This window comes from Ostrinia nubilalis, chromosome 12, assembly GCF_963855985.1.
Source record: "Ostrinia nubilalis chromosome 12, ilOstNubi1.1, whole genome shotgun sequence".
Classification (NCBI taxonomy): Eukaryota; Metazoa; Arthropoda; class Insecta; order Lepidoptera; family Crambidae; genus Ostrinia; species Ostrinia nubilalis.
Window position 1 is genome coordinate 14,386,067 of NC_087099.1, and position 13,436 is coordinate 14,399,502.

Genomic DNA, 13,436 nt, shown 5'->3' on the forward strand with positions numbered 1-13,436 from the left:
TATGTAAATTAATTTAGTTTAAGGTACAAAATTATAACACATTAAATAAAGAAAACTAAACTTTATTTCAACTCTTCATAAAAAAAGCAAATATTTATAATATTATGGTTATTAGTTATTAGCATTATCTAATCATCTAAAGGTAAAAATAAATTTGACATGTTGATAAATTGATTACTCCTAGTATTTCTAATTTCCCTACAATAATGTTTAAGAAAGGTCGAAGCCTGATTCCAATTACCTTTTTTAAGAATTTTGTCAATTGGAACATTGCAAAGCCAATTGAGCGATGCAACAGCTGATCTACTGCTTCCTGTAGGCCTAAGATGCGCGCATCGACAATGACATGATATGATAAGACAATTTTCGATCACGTAGATAATTTTATCATTTTCCCTAACATGGGACCATCGATAGAAAAGTCTATCGACCGCTATCGCGTGATAACCGAATTGTTGCCATATTAAGAAAAAATTGCGTTATTATGTTGGCCAACCTTGAAATATTTTAGCTCATTCGTTCAATCTCGTTCATTTCTGCTACTAATTCGGCTAAAAACACATATCTTAAAGCAGTGAGAACGTCATTAAAAAAAAGTTATGTCAATTTTGTTGACATTACATGACTGCTTGATTGTATTTGTTTGTGTTTTTAAAATTGTATTTTTATGTTTCCAGTCTTATTTTTAATATTTCTAAAGTACGGAAAATATCAAACGAAGAGATAACCAAGTTAAAGAAAAACAATGAAGAATTCCTAATCATACCGATAGTATTAAAGAATGAAGTCTTCAAAATTAACAGAATAACCGAACTCCACTACCTACCCCATAATGCGAGGTTTACAGTAATTATTCAACTTACATGAAGCAGTCAGAAAGTTTATTGAGATTTGAGAAATAAAGTTACACTCATAAGTAGCAAAGTAAGTACCTAAAGTCTAAAATATTAGCTATACTCCGCAGATCTTGATTTTCATAAGTAACAGCACCGGAGAAAAGGAGAAATATCTTTATTCCTACAAATAAGCTTTCACCTTCTTTCCTATATTTATTTCACATAGTTCTTTCACCGTGTAATAATACTGTGATCAATATTTTGTATGTAAACTTAAAATACAAATAGGATTAAGTAAATGTTTCTATTTATGAACTGTTTATGTAATTGTAATATTTATAATTGTGTTTAAATAATATTCTTTCTTTTTTCAGACAGTGGATGAAGAAGTGTGGGATTATGAGTGATTATTTCATTCTAAAGCAGACATAATCAAGTCTTGCTCACTATCATGAAAATTTACAATAACAATCAGCAAGAAAAACTTCAAGGGTACTGGCTAGGCTAACCAATTCATGGAATTCTGTTTGTATTTGAAATTATAAATAGCTATTGTAAAACAAAAGTTTTCCAAATAAAGATTTTGTAAATAATGGTTGAATTATTTTGAAATTACACTGCAATAATGAATTTATTGCCTGCGTCCAGCGCCTTTCTGCTACCATTATGATGTCGTCGGTCCACCTTCTGGGTGGACGTCCCACGCTGCGTATTCCGGTACCCGGCCTCCACCCCAGAACCTTGCTGCCCCATCGGGCAACATGGAAAGCATTGGGGGAGGCCTAAGTTCAGCAGTGGACGTCCTATGGCTGAGATGATGATGAATTTATTATAATGGAATAAATTGTACAAGATTATCATCCTGTCACATTAAAGCCCTTAAAAAAGACCACATGGAGAAATTAGATTGATAGCCTAATGTGGAATGTATGTATGGTATCACCATCAAGTTATAAAATTAGTAAAATTCATTTATTCTCATTGTTATTATAGCAAGTTTGATTACACATCCCACCCAATGCTAATTTCTGACAATGACCTTGCCACTGTTTGATGTAGACACAAGAAGCTCGGTCACCACATTCCGCCCCATTTTCAATAATTTTACAAGATTATGTACAGATGACAGTAGGTACTTAAATCAAGCTAAACACTGTGGGGTATCTCACGACATTTGCAACTTAATAAGTATTGTCTGATGTACTGTTGACTGCCTACCTAAGTAGGTAAGTAATGGTTATTTTACAAGGTAGGTAATGTAATAATTAATATGTGGGTGGGACTGTGGGAGCACTAAGATTTTGCAGCTAGCGATTATAAACTGTCGCAAGATTCGCCTCACACTGATAAACTCTTGAACTAGAACTCAATCTCCACCTAGAAGTAAAAGTATCACAAAGGTGCTAGATTCCTTTCTTTGAATTTTACTAGCCTCAAATTAGTCGTAAAATGTCATTTACCATCGGGGTGGAAACGCCATAGAGTTTGACAGCTCCATAGAGAGTGAATTTTTTTGACAGTTCCGAGAGGAAGTGACTTTTTTTATAGTTATCCTTTGTATGCGACAATGGTCTTTTGCGTGTCTGGAATCAAGTTAGTAAACATTTTCGAATTACAACTCAACTTTTATTTATAAATTATTTTATTGAATCTATTTGCATTCTATAAATGAAATGATTATTTAAAAGTATATTAATACAAAGTCGTAATTTTCACTTTAATCACTTTAGTTCCGTCTCAACTTCTCAAGTCTACAACTGTGACATTATTAAAAAAATAAACGTCAAAAATTTTCATCGAAAAAACGTGTTTTTCTACAAATTTTATCTAATTAAAATCATATTCATTATTAGTAAGAACTACATGTGCATGGATTGCCTGTTGGATTGATTTTTGTTTAAGAAGAAATTTCTCTCAAGTAAGACTCGAGAAAGGTTATTGCAGCTTGCAGCAACATCATGTTTTATCAAGTATTGAACCACACAAAGGATTAAATCTTCATTACAATATCATTCATAACTCCATTTAAATCAATGGAAACTAAATATGGATCGTTTCATGGAGTAACAACATACTTTGGAGTTTGGACCCAAAATACAATACACGTAGGTACATTGCAGGCATAGATTGCAGGACACAGTGAATGATACGTGTTTTATACAGTGAATCTAAGTACCTATTTGTTTCAGGTTAATATCGAACTTCGAACTTATAAGGTGTTAAGCTGCAATTATAATAAAAGTGCTTGCTATGGAATCACCGGTGCTGAAAGAAAGAAAGAAAAAATATTTATTTGGTACAAAATGATACACAACCTTTACTTCCTATTCAAATAACTTTAGAAGAAACCTATATAAGCAATAAAACCAGACCAAGAATGCTTGATTACAAACGATGAACTCATTTCATTTGCAGGTTATGCCATGACATAAATGCATTAAATTAGAAAGATTTGTATTGGATGAATTACCCAGATAACAATTAAAACAACTTCTGTTGATAAGAACATTTGGTAAATACCTTTAAAATTTAAAACACCCTCAAAATGATTCTAACTTTATTGATATCAAATAGAAAGACCTAAAAGTTAATTATTTAATTACAGATTGGTGGAATCCAGATTCTGTGAATGTACATGTAATTGATTGAAAAGTGCACATTTGACAAGGTAAATTAATTTTATTTAACAAAGTAGTGCAAATCTAGAAACAAAACAGACAGTAGGTAGGTATGGTAGATAAGACAGATCACTTGTTTATCGGCTGTACTCTATAATATTAGCGTAGAATGTAGGAGATTACAGTCTTACGGTGACATGTGCATCTTTTTGCTCTAAATTTACAAATATTTCATATATTTTACAGGTGGTGAGAAACGTGTAGATCTGGTCTGCTTACAGTGGCTATTGGATTGGACAGAACCAAAGTGAGAGTGAACGTGTGAATTTATGGAGAACATTAAACTATTTTACTATAAGTCATAACGCAACTTATTTTGTATGAGTTACATACAAATGTCAAGCCGTGAGTACATTATGTATAGCCTGACCAGGAACATAAAAACCCTCGCCATGTTGCGGAAAACTAATGGTACTAATTTCTTTTAATGGCAACAGTAACTGAAAACTTCATTGACATGTCACCTTGCATGTCAGTCTATTGCTGTCAAAGTGTAAACAAACTTTATTTTAAATGTGCGCAATTGATTTTGTGAATGAAATTGCTAAAATCTTTTTATAGTCGTGAAAGAAAAGTGGTTCGCAATGTGTTAAAGTATTTGTCGAAGAGAAATACCAAGGGTTCGGACAATATTTTCATTGAATAATGTTTCCAACACAGGTTGTCAAATTGACTGACATGTTTATCGTATAGTACAGTCCACTATGAAAATTAGCTGTGGTTTGTTTCAACTACCTATTTTAAAGTTTTTTGTCACTTTCTAAGTGTTGAATTTTATGGAATTGGGAAAGAAGTACCGAGTTTGAAGCGTTCATGAGCAGACATTGCAGTTAAATATTCAAGTTCTGAATTTGATTATGAATGAATAATAAAATAAATCCTACTAGCTCGATTGATGGTTTCATTTAATTTATTTAAACCAGGTTACCTATAATAATATTTTCTCGTTAATTTATGAAAATATCAAATTAGCCCGTAATCCTGAATCCTGATACATAAAGTTAGCCTATTAATTTAACACAGGTACGACTGTACTCAGTGTTGCACTATCAAATGCAATTGAAGCGCCTCTATGCCAGGGTTTTTATGTTCCTGGTCAGGCTATAAAAACTAAAACAATGTACTGTAATCACAATAGTAACTGTAATCTTTTAAAATCCAATAGTTTTAATGCTTATTGATTTTCGTAAACAAAATATTTCATGTTATATTTCATCAATAAAGTTTCATTTGATACTTCAATAGTTTTATTTTTAACCGCAATACATGAAAAGGAACGGATCATAAAAAAGTATGACAGGTATATTTAATCTGTGGGCGGCAGACGCCATATTGTATTCAGCGCCACCTACTGGACAATCTAGCTCGGTACCAGTTTGTTTATCGTTCAACCAATACTAGGGCCGTTTCCTATCTGTCTTTAGACATACTCTCTAATCTGTGGTGGAAACGCCATAGAGTTTGACAGCTCCATAGAGAGTGAATTTTTTTGACAGTTCCGAGAGGAAGTGACTTTTTTTATAGTTGTTCTTTATGCGACAATGGTCTTTTGCGTGTCTGGAATCAAGTTAGTAAACATTTTCGAATTACAACTTCAACTTTTATTTATAAATTATTTTATTGAATCTATTTGCATTCTATAAATGAAATGATTATTTAAAAGTGTATTAATTCAAAGTCGTAATTTTCACTTTAATCAATTTAGTTCCATCTCAAGTCTACAACTGTGACATTATTAAAAAAAAAAAACGTCAAAAATTTTCATCGAAAAAACGTGTTTTTCTTTAAACAAATTTTATCTAATTAAAATCAATAATTTCTCAATAAATATTAATAAGAACTACATGTGCATGGATTGCCAGTTGGATTGATGTTTGTTTTAAGAAGAAATTTATCAACTAAGATATCCACTCGAGAAAGGTTATTGCAATTTGCAGCTTGCAGCAACATCATGTTTTATCAAGTATTGAACCACACAAAGGATTAAATCTTCATTACAATATCATTCATAACTCCATTTAAATCAATGGAAACTAAATATGGATCGTTTCATGGAGTAACAACATACTTTGTAGTTTGGACCCAAAATACAATACACGTAGGTACATTGCAGGCATAGATTGCAGGACACAGTGAATGATGATACGTGTTTTATACAGTGAATCTAAGTACCTATTTGTTTCAGGTTAATATCGAACTTATAAGGTGTTAAGCTGCAATTACAATAAAAGTGCTTGCTATGGAATCACCGGTGCTGATCATTATTGTCAACTGTTACTTAAAATCCAGATGAACCAACCTTTACTTCCTATTCAAATAAGTTTAGAAGAAACCTATATAAGCAATAAAACCAGACCAAGAATGCTTGATTACAAACGATGAACTCATTTCATTTGCAAGTTATGCCATGACATAAATGCATTAAATTAGGAAGATTTGTATTAGATGAATATTAACTTCTGTTGATAAGAACATTTGGTAAGTACCTTTAAAATTTAAAACACCCTCAAAATTATTCTAACACTATCCTCTGACGCTTTTCAACTAGGATCAAATAAAAGTTAATTATTTAATTACAGATTGGTGGAATCCAGATTCTGTGAATGTACATGTAATTGATTGACAAGTACACATTTGACAAGGTAAATTAATTTTATTTAACAAAGTAGTGCAAATCTAGAAACAAAACAGACAGTAAGTAGGTATGGTAGATAAGACAGATCACTTGTTCATCTGCTGTACTCTTTATAATATTAGTGTAGAATGTAGATGATGTAGGAGATTACAGTCTTACGGTGACATGTGCATCTTTTTGCTCTTAATTTACAAATATTTCATATATTTTACAGGTGGTGAGAAACGTGTAGATCTGGCCTGCTTACAGTGGCTATTGGATTGGACAGAACCAAAGTGAGAGTGAACGTGTGAATTTATGGAGAACATTAAAAACTATTTTACTGTAAGTCATAACGCAACTTATTTTGTATGAGTTACATACAAATGTCAAGCCGTGAGTACATTATGTAAAAACTAAAACAATGTACCTACTGTAATCACAACAGTAACTGTAATCTTTTAAAATCCAATAGTTTTAATGCTTATTGATTTTCGTAAACAAAATATTTCATGTTATATTTCATCAATAAAGTTTCATTTGATACTTCAATAGTTTTATTTTTAACCGCAATACATGAAAAGGAACGGATCATAAAAAAGTATGACAGGTATATTTAATCTGTGGGCGGCAGAAGCCATATTGTATTCAGCGCCACCTACTGGACAATCTAGCTCGGTACCAGTTTGTTTATCGTTTAACCAATACTAGGGCCGTTTCCTATCTGTCTTTAGACATACTCTCTAATCTGTGGGATCGAGGACGATAAAAACACCACATCCTATCCTATCGTGATGTCAAAATATGATATAGTTAGCGCTTCATGTTAGGGCTTGCCAGGTTTATCACAAAAAAAAAAACAAATCTATCACTATCACATTTTGACAGATGACATGATAATTTTCGGGGTGCCATGTTAGCGCCGGTAGATAAAACGATATAGTGACGTCAAAATCGATATAACGCCGCGATAGCAGTTTATCACGGCGCGCATCTTAGCCCTGCTGGGCTAGCATCAATACCTGCGGCCTTAAAAATAGTTCTTATCCAATTAGCAATTACTGTCCTGGAAGCAGGCTTCGCCTTACCTTGGGTTGTAATAAAAAGTTGCTGAAGTGAGCCTCTTCTCGTAGCTGATAATTCGATGACCTTATGTATCCAATACACTGGGTCCAACATTTGATTTTCGTGGGGGATCAGCTTCCACCCCGATTGCTGATGCCGGGTGGTGTCAGTCTTCGAGCCAAAAGTTGGCCATAGTATAATATTGGAGCCGTCATGCTCCAAATGATCACGTTTAAAAGTGTCAAATCATGAATACGTCTACCTGACACAAGCAATAAAATCGTTGCACAGCGTCGGTTTGCCTCGAATAAAGAGACAACTTCTGGATTATTGTCTTTAAGCCACTGGACTACAAGCTGCGGATCCCAAATTGGCACTTTTTTAACTCTTGGTCGTGTAAGTGTAATAGATTTTAGTACCTGTCTTACGAAGATGTCCTCGCTTAATTTTTTACCTACATGAGGTTCGCATATAGTCGATATTACCGACTTGTGCAAATGAATTGTAGCAGGCGCCAATTTCTCTGTCAAATGAAGATGTGCTAGAAACTTTGCCAGGTCTTTAGCCAAGGGAGTTGAAACTGTGACATTATTCTCCGCGCACCATTTCACCCAGCGGTTCCACGCCGGTTTATATGATAACGTCGTAGACTTACGCCAACCATTAAGCAGCAGAGCCTTTTCTTCTACAGTCCAACTCTGGAGGAGAGAGTCCCAGCTCCAATCAACCATGCTTCCAGAATAAGGTCCTCTACCCTTGGAAGTGAGTAACCTGTGGTCATGTCCACTAACGTCTCGCTCAGGTTCTGAATTTGAACTGGCCCGCTGAGGGCTCTGTTCTGGAGGTCTGGTCTCCAAAACGATTTCGGCCATTTTGGTGCTATCACTATGTATAGGCCGCTGCAACTGTTCAGATGAATTAATACTCGTGGTATGAGAGACGGGGGTGGAAACACCCACCCTAGATTGTAATTCCACTGCCGGCTGAAGGCATTGTGAAACTCCGCTCTCTTGTCCCACGGGTCCATCGACACGTAGCGCTGAACTACGTGCGCTCGAACAGATGCGAAAAGGTCTATCTGTGGAACACCAAATGTCCGAAATAGTTCCGAAGTTACCTCTGGCAGGAGATGCCATTCCGGGATTGGTTTTCCTCGAGACATGCGGTCCGCGATGCCGTTGAAGCATCCCGGTAGGTGTTGACATATGACTACCATCTGTAAGTCCTGGATGAGTTGACATACCTCTCGAGTCTGTGCCATTAGCATTGGAGATCTCGTCCCACCCTGGTTGCGTAAGTAGGCCATCGCCGTCGTATTGTCCGATTGGATCAAAAGACAGGCACCGTGAAGGTCGTGTGCACAGGCTGCTATTGCCTTCTGGATGGCAACCAATTCCTTGATGTTGCTGTGCCAGCGCTGTTGATGAGGAGCCCACTGACCCGACAGGTGAGTGTCGTTCAGTAGGGCACCCCAGCCCTGATCTGATGCATCGGTTACAAGGTGATGTGTGACCTGAGGTAAGTGAATTAATGAGTGTTCGCTCACCGATCGACGCCACCATTGCAGCTCCTCTATTACTTCCTTGGGTAGGCTGTGTCGTTGCTTTGGATGTCCCTGGCGTAGGATTCGTAGGTGACTCTGAAACAAGCGGCAGTGTAAACGACCTTGAGGGACTACATAATTTGCGAAGTTCAACCTTCCTAGTATCGATTGGGCTTCCCTCAATGAGCATGTTTTCCTCGTTAAGAGTCGCTGAAACTCCACACGAAGTTTTAGTACCTTCTGCTGAGGAAGGTATTTTCGATTTGAGGCTGTGTCCCATCGAATCCCTAAGAACTCTAGGTCCTGCGTGGGGCACAATATAGATTTTTCGAAATTTAGGATCCAACCTAGTACTTGAAGTAAGTGTACTGCAGCCGAGGTCTGCTGCTGAAGCAGACTTCGGCTCTGGTTCACAATCAAAAAATCGTCCAAATATACTATTACCCTCATTCCCACTTCTCTTAGCTTTTGGGCTAAAAAATTTGTTATCATTGCGAAACATCTTGGTGCGCATGCTATACCGAATGGAAGACATGTCATCTGGTATAGTTTTTGCCTGAAAATCAATCTTAGGAAGCGTCGATGACTTTGAGCTACATTCACGTGAAAGTAAGCTTGTGACATGTCGATTTTTGTCAACCAATCGCCTGGTTGAAGGAATTTGGGTATCTCGAAGTGCGACACAAGATAAAATTTCTTTACCGAAATATATTGGTTTAGGCATTTTAAATTGAAAATTGGTCGATATGATTGATCCGTCTTCTCTATTAGGAACAACGGTGAAACAAAACTGGGACTCACCTGAGCTGGTTCGATTATGTTTGAATCGATCATTTTTTGCACTTCTATACACATTTGTGGGGTATCCGGAGTCTGATAATAATTTAGATTTGGAATAATCAGCGGGGGCTTTTTTACGAATGGTATTCGAAAATTTGAAATCATATTCAAAATCACCTTTGGAGTTTTTAGAGCTACCCACCTCTCGAGAAAATGTTTCAAGCGCCCTGCTTGAAACACTCTCGAGTCAATCATAACGACGTCTTTTGGAATCTCCGCCGTGACGTCGTCCACTAGATTTTTTATTTGAGTCAGAAGAGTACTTTCGTTTCCCTCGCGATGACAAGTCTTGTTTTGAACTCTGAACTGATGGTCCGTTAGTATTTCCTCGAAAGGAGGTTAAATATTGATTCTTTGGAGCAAATTTTGGAGGTTGTCCTTTAAAGGAAACATTAGTTGTTTTTGCAAGTTGGGGTTTTTGAAAAACTTTTGTAGGACCACCCTCTTTCTCTAGCAAAGAATTAAATTGATCCGGCTGAAATAAAAATTCCGGAGATGGTGGGATCTTTTTGAATTTATCAGCCGTGAAGTTATTTGAAACCGATTTCAAAAGTTCAGTTCGTCGATTGTTAATGATTGAAGCTCGTTTTCCGCAAATAATTTGCATAATATTGTTAGAAATTTCATTGTAATCCTTATCCTCACAAAATAATTCCTTGATTTTAGCACTAAATTCATCATAGGAGACGGACTGCAAGTCCTTCACCCAAGTCAACAATTGAGTAACATTATTTTGCAACATTCCTCTTTGTAAAAGTATGGCATTTGATAAAGCCGCGAACGTGCGTTCACATGAGGGTAGAAATTTATTTTTATCGTATGGTTTCAAATCGTCGTTCGTTTCCAACTCGACAAAACCAGGTTTAGATAAATAAGATTTTTGTGTATCAATGAAATTAATGTTCAACCAATCAGGTGACCCAAATAGTTGCAATGAGTTAATGATGTCAAATCGATCCTGGTCAGTTTTACCAAAACCAGATTCTTTTAATGTTGTTTGCAAGGATTTTAAACAAAACTCTTTACTACCCTCATTTTGCAATTCTGTTTCTAAGGTGGCCGTGGGTGTACTATCTGTAGCACCCGGCAAAATTGATTGACTTGGGATTTCGTTGTTTTGAACAATATTATGCATAAAATTCGTTAATACTTCAACTTGGTTACACAAATTTTCTAATAAAGTATCGGAATTGTGGTACTTAGCTCTTTTTGCAGAATGCCTTGTTGATGGTGCCCTCCGTCTTCTTCGCCTCTTCCGGCTCCTTTCAGCATCACCAGACGATGAGGCGTCCATGTTGAATATTTTTTCTGAATAAACTGACAGGACTTCCTCTTAACCTTGTTAATCCTGCGAAGTTCAGCAACGCAATGAGCGATGGACGGCCGCCATGATGGGCGCCCACACTTGGTGGAGGGGATGATTCGCGCGGTTTGTAGTCTATGTTGCAGGAAAAAGGGCGGGAAACCAGTGTTGCCAGACGAAAAAACCTGTTAAAACGATGAAATCAGCAATAGCTCTCTCACCCATTCCCCCGGACAAGGCGAGGAAGCACAATGTCCTTTCTTAGCTTTTCTAGTCCAAACAATATCACATTGTGTGCCAGTGTGCACCCTATGTATTACTTTTTCTCTATGGTGTGCACTGCCCCCCTACCCAGTGGGTCTAGACAAAGTGCAAATTATAATCGCAAACCAATCGAAAAGTGGTCGAAAAGCCCCTTTTTGTATGGAGTTTTGACGGATTCGATTTTCGATTCGATCAAAAAGAGCGTTTTGTCTAGGGGGGCTGGACAAGTTGCACTTTTTGATTGAATCGAGAACTACTTATTCCGGTCAAAACTCCATACAAGAAAAGGCCTGTCGATACTTTTCGACGGGTTTGCGATTATAATGTGCACTTTGTTTAGACCCACTGCAGTGTTTAACAATGGATTCAGGCAACTTTTTTGTAAACACATTGATGATCAAATTCAAAGGGCGCGGAAACGTTGTTTGTCTTCTTCATAGAGAAAAGTAATACAGTCTTCTTTATAAGAACGTGGCGCTGAAAAGGTTAATAAAATCATTTTATTATCATCTTCAATTAAATCATCTGAGTCCCGATTACGGTAACTTTTAACGTTTCCAATCCAGAGCCCCGATTACGGTAACTTTTAACGTCAACAATCCAGACACGCTTCTCGATTCTGCGATACGATTGGTCGTTCAACAGCGTACGTCAGCTGTTTTGACCAATCGTATCGCAGAATCAGAAACGCGTCTGGATTGTAGACGTTATAAAAATTACCGTAATCGGGGCTCAGACACGCTTCTCGATTCTGCGATACGATTGGTCGTTTAACAGCGTACGTCAGCTGTTTTGACCAATCGTATCGCAGAATCGATGAAGCGTGTCTGGATTGTAGACGTTAAAAGTTACCGTAATCGGGGCTCTGGAATGTATTTCTTTGCCTTATTCTAACTGATTAAAACTATAATGACAGCTGATTGTTTGACATGTTGTTTGACAGCGCAAAAATATTGGGAAAGCTCCGATTTTCCAATTTGCGACTATTGTAAAATTTATGTTATAATGAGTGAATAAAAAAATCTGATACAAATTAAATGACTTTTTATGCTTATATAACATTTTAAAAAGCAGGGGTTATTAGTTTGCTGGTTAACATGGTACGTAATCCTATTTAGCGGCGTGCCATATGTGCTTCTATTTTTTATCTAATTATTTGAGTATGAATAAAACTTGTTTCAATTTACGTGGTTTATCACAGTTCCCAAGACTATTTCGATGAGATGTATTTGTTTATTTTAACGTACCTACGACGCGCAAGTTTCTTAATAATGGCAAAAGTAGTATGTATATCTATTTTTAAATTATTAATATTAAATAGATCTCCTTCCTTTGTGTTTAAAGGAGTCGTCAGCAGGGGCCTCTACGTCCGGTGGCGTGGACAGCGACTGTGAGGGAGAGGAGCCCGAAGATTCTTCTCACTTCAACGATTTTGAGATAAACGAAGACTTAGAGAAAATCAACTTACAAGACGATGTTCAAGTGAGTACTTGTAACTTTGCATTTGTAATTTTGTATAATTATTTTCATTTCTCTGACTCCCATTCTCTAATATATTTACTTTTCACATTAGGGAGTGTAAACATTGCCAAAAAATATCTACTTAAGGAAATAAAAGCAAGAGTTTGAATTAGTCCGTCAGTTAACTTATCAAAAAATACTTAACACTTTATTTTTCTCTTTCTGAAATGAATGAAAATGGAATGAGAAAAAGCATGCCAAAGTTCATAAGAAGAGGTTTGTGACATCAAGGCATGCTTAAAAGTGTAGCACTTTGTGACGTTACACGGAACTTAATCATAATTACTTGTTTGATTGACAAAGTTAACTCGATCAGGTTGTAATGTAATATGCACATGTCTTTGATATTTAGGCTGGGTTGCACCATCTTACTTTAACTTTAACAAATGTAAAAAATCTGTCGAACTCCATACAAAATCACAGTTTATCGTTATAGTTACATTTAAAGTTAGGTGGTGCAACTCAGCCTTAATTTATTCAATAAATTTAGACTAAAGACACGGAAGACGAGCTGGCGCTGTTCCGGCAGCAGTGGCAGCGCGAGCTGGAGGCCACGCCCACGCGCCAGAAGAAGCCTGAGGCGCCGCCGCCTCCGGAGGAGCCTCTCTCGGACGAGGATAAGGTAGAGTAGAGGATAAGGCTTTGCTCGCGGCTTCGTACGCGTGGAAATCAAATCGTAATTTTTCCCATGTTTTCTCACCGTTTAAGGGCCCTCGCCCACGGTGGACGGACTTTTTATAGTGATGCTATCGCGCGCTTACGGAACGTTAGT

General features: G+C 36.7%; 3 long non-coding RNA genes across 4 annotated transcripts; all 3 read left to right on the top strand.

Moving 5' to 3' along the window:
* Window positions 1–302: 302 nt before the first annotated feature.
* LOC135076586 (uncharacterized) lies at window positions 303–1,429 on the top strand. Its single transcript, XR_010258315.1, has 2 exons — window positions 303–924; window positions 1,211–1,429. It is a non-coding gene; the product is annotated as an uncharacterized LOC135076586 (long non-coding RNA).
* Window positions 1,430–2,619: 1,190 nt separating this feature from the next.
* LOC135076587 (uncharacterized) lies at window positions 2,620–3,819 on the top strand. Its single transcript, XR_010258316.1, has 5 exons — window positions 2,620–2,941; window positions 3,026–3,132; window positions 3,252–3,348; window positions 3,442–3,504; window positions 3,701–3,819. It is a non-coding gene; the product is annotated as an uncharacterized LOC135076587 (long non-coding RNA).
* A 1,465-nt stretch (window positions 3,820–5,284) lies between these two features.
* LOC135076588 (uncharacterized) lies at window positions 5,285–6,674 on the top strand. Of its 2 annotated transcripts, none has more exons than XR_010258318.1 (4): window positions 5,285–5,616; window positions 5,700–5,992; window positions 6,094–6,156; window positions 6,364–6,674. It is a non-coding gene; the product is annotated as an uncharacterized LOC135076588 (long non-coding RNA). The 2 variants fall into 2 exon arrangements; XR_010258317.1 differs by having other exon boundaries at window positions 5,287–5,612.
* Window positions 6,675–13,436: the final 6,762 nt, after the last annotated feature.